The 12,153-nt window shown below is 36.0% G+C and overlaps 1 pseudogene; it reads right to left on the bottom strand.

Annotated features, from left to right (window-relative positions):
* Positions 1 to 6,142: 6,142 nt before the first annotated feature.
* On the bottom strand, positions 6,143 to 7,743 carry LOC145064739 (ABC transporter F family member 4 pseudogene; annotated as a pseudogene).
* Between the last annotated feature and the right edge of the window lie 4,410 nt (positions 7,744 to 12,153).

The following is a 12,153-nucleotide window of genomic DNA, read 5'->3' as shown; positions in this document are numbered from 1 at the left end:
CTTTGAAGACACCCTGCTTATTTGGTCAATTAGGTTAGAATTGGTGACCCGTGTTTGAGTTAAACTGTTGTCTAGATGCGAGATTCTTGAATTTACATTTTTTAATTCTTTTTCATATGAAGTTTAGGGGACTTTGAATGAAACAAAAATGGATTGTACCTTCTTGATTAATTCATAAAGCTCGTTAAACTGCACGCTGAGAGGTTTTGCTGTGAAGCACAAGTCCTCTCGCTCCTTTGTGTCTTCATTCCCACTGTCTGTGTTGTATCCCCTCATTTGAGATACATCCGACACCATCAAGCACTTTCCACCTCTTCCTTCATCTTTCACAACATAAGCCTTTCCATGAGATGGCTTCCTTACTTCATCATCCTCAGAGTCGGTTGACCAGACCTCCACGCCACCGAACTCATCATCTGCTACCAAACCCTGCACAATTAAAGCATTCATTGAAGGGTTAGTGACAACTTTCTTTTTCTTGATCTCTTCCAGCTTTTTCATTAACACAGATTCTTCATCTTTCTCCTCATCCTTTTCTGCTATTTTCTTGAGGACACAATCTTTGGCATAGTGATTCTTTCCTCCACAATAGTAGCAGTTCACACCTGAATCTCCTTCAGCTTTCGGTTCCTTCTTTGGTTCTTCTGCCTTCGGTTCTTCCTTGACCTTTTCAGAACTATAACTTCCCTGCCAATTTCGGTTCTTATTGGTAGGAAATCTTTTCTTGATGAACCTCTTCGGGTTTGACACCATCATTGCATAGTCTTCAGAGGTAAGGTCATAGTCCTTTAAGTTAAGCTCTTCATCTTCCATCAAACCTTTGCTTTTGGACAGAAGGGCCAATGATCCCAAGCTTGAAACTACATTTTTCTCCTGCAAGACAATCTTTTCTTGGGATTTCAAAATCCCTACCAGATTTGCCAATGAGTAAGATTTGAATTGCTCATGTGCTTTAACAGTGGACACAACCGCTCTCCACTCAGATCTAAGACCGTTTAAAAACGTAACATTTTGTTCAATCAACTTCCTTTCAATATCATGTTTAATCCTCTTACTAAGAAGATGATTGAAGCGATCGAACGTCTGAGTTACAGTTTCTTCAGGACTCTGCTTGAATTCACCAAACTCGGACAAAAGTAAGGTTTGAATGGAATGCTCGAGATCTTCGTCTGTGGAATATAACTCTCGCAGCCTATCCCATATTTCTTTAGCAGTGTTGCACGAACTCACTAGACTGAAAGTATCAGATTGAAGAGCGAATCTGATTAGTCTCAATGCTTTAATATTGCACTGAAATTTATCTTTTTCATCTTGGGCAATATCTTTTACATCTTTCAACAGATCATTATACTCTTTCTGAGTTTTAATGATTCTTGATGTTGCTGAATGAGCGAATGGTCTAGACACGATTGCTTCCCAAATAACATATCTGTTGTCCTCAGATCCAATGACATAATCTTCAAAGTGATGTGCCCAGACTTCGTAATCCTGGGTGTAAAGGATGAGAATCTTCGTCGTTGATCCAATGCTGTTTGAGATGTTAATGGGATTTGATTGTGACTCGTCCATGCTAAATCGAATAACCTGTTTAAAAGATCAGACTTGTAATATATTAAATTAGGGCAAAACGAATAAATGTTGAGTTACGTCAATTATGGGATGACGGCTCAATAAATATTAGTTAATGCGGAATAACTCTAATCGCAACCTTTTTCACAGAAAAGATGTGTATGAGTTACACAACCTCCTGCTCTGATACCAATTGATAGGATATAATAACAAACATGAAGATCGATTAGATCTTTGTAACAGGTATTGCGATGAACACAAAACACTAAATAAGACAATAGTGGATCAAAATATGTCGAATGATTAGATCAAACAATCCTCAGCAGAGCTCGACTAAGAACTTCCGCTGTAGAGGATTTAGGGTTACAAGAACGATAATAATAAACTTCTGAATAATGCTATGATCGTTCTATTCTATCGTGTTTTCTAAGATGCATGCAAGCACCTATATTTATATTCAACCCTACTAAACTCACGGATGGACAGACCCATACCGGAGATACAAAAATGGATTAGTTAACGAGCCCAATAGACGCAACATATTATACAAAACACGACCCCAACAAATACTATTACTAGAACAATGAAACATATAATGAGTCAATTCATTCATGAGTCAGTACATTACTATACATGCTAGATAGAGAGAGAACATACATTACAACTAGTACACACAGTACATTACTAGACATGCTAGATAGAGAGAGAACATACATTACAGCTAGCACACGCAAAACATTTCAGTACATACATGCTAGACAGAGAAAGAGTACACTTTTCAGCTAGCACATTCATTTCATGTACATTCATGCAGTTATGTGAACCATTAGACGGGTCATGGCACTTCCTGCCATGACCGTTTTTGTATCCCGAATCTCCTTAATTGGGGAATGTATGAGTTTGCGTATAGATCTATACTGGATTGACTATCCTACACCTTGCTGCTCGCTACAGTGGGACTTGCAAGTCTACGGCTGCCAAATGTCATTTCTTACGGCGTCTTACATAGTCGTTTTACTAGAGTCAGTAGCAAGATACAGGTCGATCACATGTTACTTTGAACACCTTTTGTTTTAAGGTAGTTAGTACAACGGTAGTCACTTATTACAAATACTACGGTACTATAATATTTTCCCATTACATTCACCTCGTGAATATTCACACGATGCACGGTAATGTAAAAACTATATTTTTGGTTAATGATAGTCAGAATTGGGAAAACACACACTCTAACAAGAGACACACGCACATACATTAGATGCCTTGGTAGAAGGCTACAATTAGTAGGAAAGATAGGGTTTTCTAGGAGAGTTCAAACATTTTACAAAACATTGTACAAAACATCTTACAAATGCTTTCTTACAAACACAGACATTAATATACTTATGATCTCACCAGCTTTAAGTTGATACTCGCTTTCAAAATAACTTGTATTCTCAGGTCACCAATAGACAGGTACAGGTGCCAGGCTTTTGAGAAGATGGAGTTCGTTCAAGACTCATCTTTAATTTTGATATGTATATTTTGGTGTCTATATAACTTGACAGAACACACATGTATGAAATTATATTATTAATGCAATGGATGATGTTGTTGCTTGTTTACTATTATTCATTGTTGTGATACTGTACATGACGTACTCTGCCCCTGAACGTTTCCACCGTTCAAGGTTTTGGGGTGTGACAGATTGGTATCAGATCATTGTTTATAGTGAATTGAGTATATCAACCCATAAAAGATATACTAACTATAAATACATTTGGGATTAAAATACTCTGACCAGGAGTTTATACTTTAAATATTTAAAATATTTAATTAAGTATACGTGCCAGCATTCATACTAAAATCAATGTCACTAAGACAGTACAAAAGTATTACGACTGTTGGGCAACACAATTAGACTTAGAGATTCTCTTACTGCATTCATACCACTCACTACTGGTGAGTTCATACCCCTTAATCAATGGTTTAAATGTTTTTAAATGCTTTATGGGGGAATACAAGTTGAATACTTATAGTTATTACATGAATCACATGTGATTAATAACAACAAAACCAGTGATTCTCTTATTGTTCAAACTGTTTATCAAACTGTTTTACAAATTCTTATACTTATCAAATACATTTACTTAAGCTTTGTTATACTTATTATCAAATGCATGCCTATGTATGTATAGTTATATAAGCAATGTTTAAAAGGATTAGGAAGGCCAGCTTGCTTTATTTACTTTTCCCCGATGGGATGTGGTCTGGTAAGGTATCGGGTATCTGTCCGAAGGTCGTTTAAATATTAGTTATATATCATGTGTACATATATAGTCATAAAGGTTCTTCCAGTCCATTCAATACCATGGGTAGCAAGGGTATACTTCCATGTTCATATGTACCAGTTACATCACTAGTAAGTTACCATAGGGTAGCACAGGAGGATACTAATACTATTACTAGAACAATGAAACATACAATGAGTCAGTTCATTCATGAGTCGGTACATAACTATACATGCTAGATAGAGAGAACATACATTACAGCTAGTACACACAGTACATTACTATACATGCTAGATAGAGAGAGAACATACATTACAGCTAGCACACGCAGAACATTTCAGTACATACAGGCTAGACAGAGAAAGAGTACACTTTTCAGCTAGCACATTCATTTCATGTACATTCATGTAGTTATGTGAACCATTAGACGGGTCATGGCACTTCCTGCCATGACCGTTTTTGTATCCCAAATCTCCTTAATTGGGGAACATATGAGTTTGCGTATAGATCTATACTGGATTGACTATCCTACACCTTGCTGCTCGCTACAGTGGGACTTGCAAGTCTACGGGTGCCAAATGTCATTTCTTACGGCGTCTTACATAGTCGTTTTACTAGAGTCAGTAGCAGGATACAGGTCGATCACATGTTACTTTGAGCACCTTTTGCTTTAAGGTAGTTAGTACAACGGTAGTCACTTATTACAAATACTACGGTACTATAATATTTTCCCATTACATTCACTTCGTGAATATTCACACGATGCATGGTAATGTAAAAACTATATTTTTGGTTAATGATAGTCAGAATTGGGAAAACACACACTCTAACAAGAGACACACGCACAGTCACTAGATGCCTTGGTAGAAGGCTACAATTAGTAGGAAACATAGGGTTTTCTAGGAGAGTTCAAACATTTTACAAAACATCTTACAAATGCTTTCATACAAACACAGACATTAATATACTTATGATCTCACCAGCTTTAAGCTGATACTCGCTTTCAAAATAACTTGTATTCTCAGGTCACCAATAGACAGGTACAGGTGCCAGGCTTTTGAGAAGATGGAGTTCGTTCAAGACTAATCTTTTATTTTGAAATGTATGTTTTGGTGTCTATATAACTTGACAAAACACTCATGTATGAAATTATATTATTAATGCAATGGATGATCTTGTTGCTTGTTTACTACTATTCAATGTTGTGATACTGTACATGACGTCCTCCGCCCCGGAACGTTTCCGCCATTCATGGTTTTGGGGTGTGACAGTTTTTACTCGTATAGAATTGAAATAGATTTATACGTAGCGTTTTTACTCGTATAGAATTCAAATTGATTGATACGTAGCAGTTTTACTCGTATAGAGTGGAAATAGATTTATACGTAGCGGTTTAACTCGTATAGAATTGAAATAAGATTTATACATACCAACTTAGTTTGTACGGAATTACAAACATTTATATTTATAATATATAAGACTTATAGGTATATACTTATTTGGTAAACAAACCATTATACCTAGGATATATATACTAAATGTTTGAGAGTCAAAATGATACTTTCAAAACTAAACTTTTGAACTCAGAAAAGTATTATTTTTATATGGAGTCAAAACCTGTGAACTCACCAACTTTATGTTGGCATATATTTTTAAGTGCATGTGTTTTCAGGAAGTTGATAACTATGATACGAGAAATGACGTTACACCGCCCGGTGTTTCTGCCGACGGCCGGGGTGTGACACTAATGACCCTTTAAATAGGGTGCAAAACCCCAGAAATTAGGGTTTCATTTTCCAGCTCCTACTTGTCGAATCAGGGTCCTCCGACTCTCCGAGTAAGTCCAATAATCCATGTGGTCTAACCCGCCTCTACACGACGAGTTGGGGCAACCAAATCATCGAGTAGGTCCATAAACATATATATAAGGTTTTAAAACTTATACCTGAGAGTCGAGGTGTTACATGTTCAACATAAGCAACAATTAGGTATTATCGAAAACCAATTTGCAAAGAGAGACAATCAAATACTTAAAACATTCAAAAATGCATATTTAATAGAGTCCTAAACAATCTCTATATGAAAGTGCAGTATATAACCATATGGTGCGCCAAAGAAATGCTCCTTTTATAATGAAGATGTCTTCGAGTTCCATGGAAATGAACATCAAATATCAGAGATTCTAGTAAAAGCAATTACAACTAAAAAGGCAATGAGAGAAGAATATATATAGACATGAAAATAGTCAAAAAGATTTGTTCTTGTGTAATACAATATACGAATGTAGATACATACCACATTAATCAGTTGTCAACCTCAGCTCTATTCTCCTTCTGAAGCTCCTCTTTATACACCTCAAAACTCCCCTTAAACTTGTCCACAATCCCAATATCCACAACCCAAATCTCACTCTTCTCTTTATAATCACAAACCCTAAAAATTAACCTCGAGTCATGACTCACAAGAACAACCCCACCACTAAACTCATCAAGTGCATCCGCAAGCACATGAATACCCTGCATATCCAAATGATTTGTAGGCTCATCAAGGAACAAAATATGCGGTTTCAACAGCTAGATCGATGTAAAAACAACACGTGATTTTTGTCCCCCTGACAATTTAGCAGTTGGTGTCAGATGATTATGACTTGGCAACCCAAATTTACCAAGTTTAGCATGAACCGCTTCTTGCTTGCTAAACCCATCTTGTTCCGGATGTAACTGGAGTAGATACTGAACCGGGGTTTCACCCATGGTCAACAAGTCAACAAAATGTTGCGAGTATCTCCCGATTCTTAGCTTCTGACTTCTCCTCACTTCACCTTCATTCGGATTCAAATCACCTACAATCGTGACATGTGTCCGTATATCAATCCCAACATCCTCATTAGATAATCGAAATTTGTCTCTTTCCGGATAACTAAAACTAACATCATTTAGTTGTAACAATGGTTGAGTTAACTTGTTGGGTTTGGGAAAACGAACCTTGACTGTGTAATCTCTCCATTTCTGTCGGGCTTTTGGGATTTCTTCATTTTCATCTACTTTCCCTTTTGATTTCTTTTCCGCTTCTTTGAGTACAAACTTCACCTTTTCTTTGACTTTCTTTTGTTGCTTTTGGTTCCCAGATCTTTTAGCAGCTTTGACTTGTTTGTCATAAGTTTCAAATTTTTTATTCATTTCTTTGCGACGTTACCCACTATCAGAATCATCGAAATTTCCACAATACATGTGGAGTTTTAAGTCACAAAGATGGATTATTTCGTTACAAACAGTGTTTAAGAAGTCTCTATTGTGTGAGACAACAACTAAAGTTTTCTTCCATTTGCATAAGTATTCTTCCAGACAAAGAAATACTCTTAGCTCAAGATCGTTTGTGGGTTCATCTAGTAGTAACAAAGTGGGTTGCACAAAAAGGGCATGAGCCAATGAGGTACTCATACGCCACCTACCACTGAAGGATCTTGTGGCATGAATTTGCATATCTTTTGTGAACCTTAACCCAATAAGAATCTTGGAAGCTTTTGCTTCAGTAGCATCTGAATCGATTATATGTAACTATTCATATAAATCAGCGAGTTTTTCTCCGACGTCATCGACTTCACTTCCATTTTTGCACTCAGGTGATTCCAACAACGTGGCGAATTCTTGTCTTAGCTAAACAACTCATCATTTGTTGCAACTATAGCTTGAATGGCAGTTTTTTCATCACCAACTATTTCTTGTTCGACTAAAAGAATGTCTATGTTCTTGGGAACATGAATCTTTCTCCAAGCTAGAAGATTTAAGAGAGTTAACTTTCCCTTTCCGTTGGGTCCCACTAACCCGTATCTCTTTCCATGAGAGATTTTCACATATGCATTTTTCATCAACTTTTTTTTAACACTCCAATCTAGGTATTCCATTATTAACCCTCAAGTATTTCATTTTTGGCAAAAAGGATCATTTCGTACATTGGGCGTACATTTAGGTATGCTTATCGTACGCGTGTGTGTGAATCGAGTGGTTAAGGCTCGTACGTTGGGCGTACGAGCAGGTATGTGGGGCATATGTGGAAGATGACTAAAACCCTAATTTCTTGACAACCTTATCTCATTTGGACCAAACCCTAATCAGCCTCCATAGCCTCATTTTGTCCTTAAACCCTTTTTGCAAGAACTTGTGAGGTTTAAGCTTAAATGTGTGTTTGGTGACTTTTCTAGAGGATGTTTAAGAAAAAGAAGGTGGTGACCAAGCCTTGGATGTAATTGAGCTCCTTGATCCTACGTCTAGTTCATCTTGAGGAACTTCTAGAGGTAAAAAGTCATGACCTTGCCATCTCTTTTGCTAGATTGAGTAAGGGGTTTTTTATGAAGTCCATTTTTTGTTCTTGGACCCTTTCTTGTGAGTTGAGAAACTCCAGAGACTAGGATTGTTAGATCTAATCTCCATGAGCATGCTTGATGTATAAAGATGCCATCCTGAAGGTTGTATTGAGACCATGCATGAATATAAGGTCTCAAAAGTGGTCTTAATCGGAGAAATGAAGTATTGGGGACCCATGTGGCATGCAAGGGCATAAAATTGCAACCTTTATGTCCTAGGACATCTTAATAGACTCATATATGAAGTTAGACATTAAGTTCTTAAGCATTAAGCACTTAAAATACTTTTGTGCATGGATGGTTTGTACGTTGGGCGTACTATGTTGTACGCTGCGCGTATTGTTGGATTAATGTCTAAGTCCATAACTATAATTGGTAAGACTTGGCCCGACCCGACATGGTCCATTTGGGTTGCATGGCATCATGCATTTGGATAAACTATAATGAGAGAAATAACACTTAAGGTTTGTTAATATATTATAAGTTCTAATATATTAATAAGGTTATTTAATTAGTATTGATCAAGAATTAATTTGAAATTAATTAAGTGATCAAAAGGAGATTAATTAAATATATGGGTTGATTGTGTAAATCATTCATTCTTATATATGTGGTCTTATGATGCAAGATTCCTTATGTTGGACTAAGTCCATGGGGTGACCCATGGATACTCCATGGAGGTTAAAATCCATGGAGCATAAGGAATGGGTAAAGTCATGAGTTACATGGTGTAACCCTAATAGCCACCATATAAAAGAATCCCATGGCTTAAGAAATCGTGCACTATGTGTGAGTGTGAGGGCTAAACGATTTCAAGGAGTGTTCTACATTTTTCTCAAGGTTATTTCAAAAGCAATTGGTGTTGTGTGAACCATTTGAGGTGTCAAAATTGGGGCACTAGGCACTCAAGCTTCATGAATACATTCAACATAAAAGAGGTATGTATTCTATCTTGCTATATTCATTGTTTTATAGCTTAGATTAGGATAATACCTTGGATGTTCATATTTGCATGTATAATAGAGAAAACACAGATCCAAGGTATTTAGGGTTGCATGTACACTTAGGAGTGTTAGAATGCTTAAAACCCAACAGTGGTATCAGAGCTTAGGCTTGTTTTTATTTATACTTGATGCAAGTTGCTGCAAAATGCTGAAAAACTCGATTTTCTGGCTTTCTGGGCACTGGACTCGCCAAGTCCACTGATGAACTCGCCGAGTCCATGAGTAAAATCATCCTACTTGTCGAGTAGGTTCATGCACTCGACGAGTAGGAGCCCCATACAACATATTTTCGAGGTTTTTGGCTAGAAATGGACTAGGAACATTACCCTAAGCTGTTTTTGAACTTATAAACTTGTTTTTGCTGTGGTAATGTTCATGCTAATCCAATTTCAAAGATAATTGTCAATAGATTCATTTTTTGTATTAGTTTAAGGTTTAGACTAATTACATGAAATAAATTGATTTGAATTATCTTGTTCTTATGAGTTGCTTAGATTAATAGAAAAGTTGAGTGAAATAGTTGTTTTCAATCCAAATTAATCTAAGATTCGATTCTAAAATGTGTTTTTGTAACTTGTCCTCAAGTTATATGAAAAGTCACATTTGAGTTTCATAAAACTCATAAAAGTTGGCAAAGGTTACAAAATGAAGAGTCTAGTTCTAATTATATGGTTTTATGACTCCATAACTTGTCCTCAAGTTATGGAGGACCAAAAGTCTCTTCATTAAATAATAAATAAAAAAAGTGTAACCTTAATTAATTCCATAAGTTATAAAATAAAGATAAGTTAGTTCTTTTATTAGTTTAAAGTCTTCCATAACTTGTCGTGAAGTTATGGAACTTGAAGAGTTTTTGGATTAAAACTACTTTAAACACATAAGTTATGGAATTAATTAGTTTTGAATAGTTTCAAAACTTGCCCTCAAGTTTTGGAATTTGAAAAGTTTTCACTTATGAATACTTTAATTCCAAGTTAGCCCTTAGAATTTTAAAAGTTAAAATTCAACCCTTATACTTTATAATATTATAAGTTAATAATATTTATATATATATATATATATATATATATATATATATATATATATATATATATATATATATATATATGTATAAGAGCAAGTCAGTCTTATCGTTAGTAGGCCTCATTCACGAAGCCGGTCTATAAGGGCGGTATAAGGTTACTGCCTATAAAATGGCAGTTTAATGGGTGTCCACTCTCACCCACCGCTTCCTTGACCGGTAGAGGGTCGTTAGCTGAACGGGTATGACAAGGACTAGAATTATCCCTTCATTAAAAGTATTAATGATAAATACTAAGTTACTAAACTCTTAATAATACCCAATCTTAGTTACTTAGGAAAATGTGAATAAGGTGCTAATTCATGAAATTACACTTTACACTTTGTTTAAGTTGGTTAGTGGAGCGTGGGTGGTTAACCGACACACTAACTCGTATTTAACAAGGTAGGAAAAGGGTAACTTAATGTTTATTATAGTATCGATGGAGCGTGTGTGGTTAACCAGCACATCGATTGAGGGGTAAACACTTAAGGGTACCAAGTAATTTGCATGGTTACTTCACACCTTGTTTTGTGATCCTCGGCATCCCAGTCACAAAACCTGAAGGGCACACTCGAGATTGAAACATGCCATTGAACAATTCAATGAATCTCAAAAGATCTAGGAGTTTCAAATCCAATTAAAACCTAATAATACATTTCGTTTATCTTGGTGGAAATTGGTGAATCGTCATTCACCTACCTTCAAATATTTTATGGCTTGGATTATGACATCCCTCTTCTAAGTTATAAAATAGTTTGTTGGGTCCTAGCCTTAATATTTCATATTGGGTGTCATCTTAAGGACTTTAGATCAACTATCTTGAATATCTCCCAAAACATGTCTGGTTTAGACATGTATGATCTTCCCAAATCTCTTGAAACAAGCTTTCCTAAATGAAGACGACGTCGCATGGAAATCATACTTCTTTCACCTCCTCCAATTATTCTCGCTAACCCACAAGTTCAAGGTCACTCAAGCCCTATTGGCAAGGCAAGGTCTAGGTGTGATCACATCTTGCAGAGGTAGTCACATATTGACAAGCCGGGAGAGTTGGGTGTCAAAGTCTTGAGAAAGTTGGTGGCTCAATCACTTTCTAAGTCACATAGTGAGTTTCTTTGGAACTCCTATGAAACAAACTATGACAAGTCCCTTAATGATCTTATCTATTTGCTAAGATCATCTTCCTAAAACTTTATGGACATTGACAATGATGACATTGGATATCCAGTAAGGCACCCTCTTCCCAATGGAAAGGGATCGACCATAGTCAATTCAGTTAACCAAATGGTAAAGAGAAATGCTAAGTCTGTGATAGTCCCATGTACCATTATCAAAGAGTCCATATGTTTATATTGCCAAAGGAAGGGGCATTAGTTGCGAAGCTGCCAATTTTACCTAAGGATGGAAAAGTCAATAAGTTTGACTCTATTTCAGGTAAAATCCACTATCTAACTCTGCTAAGTTTCTATTCTGAGATTCTTGATACATGATGTGACTGGGTCACATGTTGATGTTTTAAGAATCAAAGAAAAGTAAAGAAACTTAAAGAAAGAATATGCTGAATCTGATCGCGTAGATGGATTTCTATCGCATAGTTTGAAGATCGGATTCTTGAGCTACTTCTTAGGAGTTATGAGATATTGCTTAGGAATAGATAACAACAAGTTTTCATATGGATTGTAAGGATAGTTTTTCCGCAAAGTTTTTAAAATAAAAGGAAATTTTTGATTTTATTTATTTTAAAATATCCTTACAATGGTATTTGTGAAAACTGTGTTGCTTATAAGATTCCATTAAGAGCAAGAGTGGAAATATGAAATTGATTCTTTCATTTGTGGTAATGTCTAAATTTACCAAATAAGGAAAGATTCTCATCACCCAAGT

The sequence above is a fragment of the Lactuca serriola genome, chromosome 7 (assembly GCF_051521515.1).
Source record: "Lactuca serriola cultivar US96UC23 chromosome 7, Lser_US96UC23_V15, whole genome shotgun sequence".
In the NCBI taxonomy this organism is placed as follows: domain Eukaryota; kingdom Viridiplantae; phylum Streptophyta; class Magnoliopsida; order Asterales; family Asteraceae; genus Lactuca; species Lactuca serriola.
This window is presented reverse-complemented; position numbering and strand designations above follow the sequence as displayed.